This window comes from Sapajus apella, unplaced genomic scaffold (genome assembly GCF_009761245.1).
Source record: "Sapajus apella isolate SASKATOON/1434 unplaced genomic scaffold, GSC_monkey_1.0 scaffold20, whole genome shotgun sequence".
NCBI classification, from domain to species: Eukaryota; Metazoa; Chordata; class Mammalia; order Primates; family Cebidae; genus Sapajus; species Sapajus apella.
The window spans coordinates 27,741,641-27,743,407 of NW_022436960.1; the positions used below are offsets into that span (position 1 = coordinate 27,741,641).

Sequence of the window (1,767 nt, forward strand, 5' to 3'; positions counted from 1 at the left end):
CTCGGTGGCTCATGCCTGTAATCCTAGCACTTTGGGAGGCCAAGGCAGGTGGATCACTTAAGGTCAGGAATTTGAGACTAGCCCGGCCAACATGGCGAAATCCCATGTCTACTAAAAATAGAAAAATTGGCTGGGCGTGGTGGCAGGTGCCTGTAATCCCAGCTACTTGGGAGGCTGAGGCAGGAGAATTGCTTGAACCTGGGAGGTGCAGGTTGCAGTGAGCTGGAATCTTTCCACCGCACTGTAGGCTGGGTAACACAGTGAGACTCTGTCTCAAAAAAAAAAAAAAAGAAAGAAAGAAAGAAAAAAAAGAAAGGTCCAGTGCCTACTAGAGCAAATATGTCCCATCTGTCTGGCCAGCATCTGTTCCTTTGGAATTTGTCTCCTTTTTCCTGTTGTGCAGAATTCTGGAGGTCAATCAATCCCAGGTCCCATGAAAGGGGCACATGGCCTAAGCTAAGCCATTCAGACTCTCCTGGAAATTTGAATTTTGAACAGCGATTCAGGGATGAGAAAGTTGAAGTTGAATCATAAGTTAATCCCCAGAAGATCCCCTCTTGCCTGGTCAGTTCTTCCTTCAATTCTGTAAACTCCCCAATACCCTTCCTTCAGATGGCTTCTTCTTTTTTTTTTTTTTCCTGTTAACCCAGAATCGGTTCTTATCTCTTGAAACTGAGGAGCCCTAGTATAGTTCTCCATTGTCTATAGAACAAAGCTTACAACGCTGTCACCCTATATTACCGATTCTCCCCATTCTGTTTATATCTCATGTAATGGCTCTGCCCCAACTAAGCTTTAAGCCCCATGTGATGATCCTCTGTGAGCTAGCAATTAGACAGTCTGCATTTTATAGGCAAGCAGGACATACAACTCATCTCAATAAGGCCTTGAGGTTTCATGCTATATGGCATGATATGTTTTGATCGGATTTGAGAACTAGCTCTGGCATTTTATTTATTTATTTATTTATTTATTTATTTATTTATTTATTAGAGATGGGGAATCTTGCCATCTTGCCTAGGCTGGTCTTGAACTCATGGGCTGAAGCAATCCTCCCGCTTCACCCTCCCAAAGTGCTGGGATTATAGGTGTGAGGCACAATGCCCAGGCCTACATATTCTAAAATAAGAAAAGGTGTTGTGATATTTAGAAATGACTGCCAAATCACCATCCTTTTCTTGGGGTTGTGCTGCTGTCCAATGAGCACACAGTGAGGGCAGAACTGCTAACACCTACCAAAAAAAATAAATAAACAAGGCCGGGTGCGGTGGCTCATGCCTGTAATCCCAGCACTTTGGGAGGCCGAGGCGGGCCAATCACCTGAGGTCGGGAGTTCAAGACGAGCCTGACCAACATGGAGAAACCCTGCCTCTATTAAAAATACAAAATTAGCTGGGCGTAGTGGCGCATGCCTGTAATCCCAGCTACTCGGAAGGTTGAGGCAGGAGAATCGCTTGAACCTGGGAGGCAGAGGGTGCAGTGAGCTGAGATCACGGCATTGCACTCCAGCCTGGGCAACAAGAACGAAACTCCATGTCAAAAAAAAAAAAAAAAAGATAAGATAAAGATGAAAAATAGAAGTGGTTTCCAGAGACTGGGATTACAGACAACCTGGGTATAAACTAAGTTCTGGGGGTATTTTAAAAAGAGTATTCTAAAGAGTATATTCTAGGCCAAGCACAGTGGATCACACCTGTAATCTCAGCACTTTGGGAGGCCAAGGTGGATGGATCACCTGAGGTCAGAAATTCAAGACCAGCCTGACCA

At 44.7% G+C, this 1,767-nt stretch overlaps 1 pseudogene; it reads left to right on the forward strand.

Moving 5' to 3' along the window:
- Positions 1-1,166: 1,166 nt before the first annotated feature.
- LOC116558107 lies at positions 1,167-1,302 on the forward strand (annotated as a pseudogene).
- Positions 1,303-1,767: the final 465 nt, after the last annotated feature.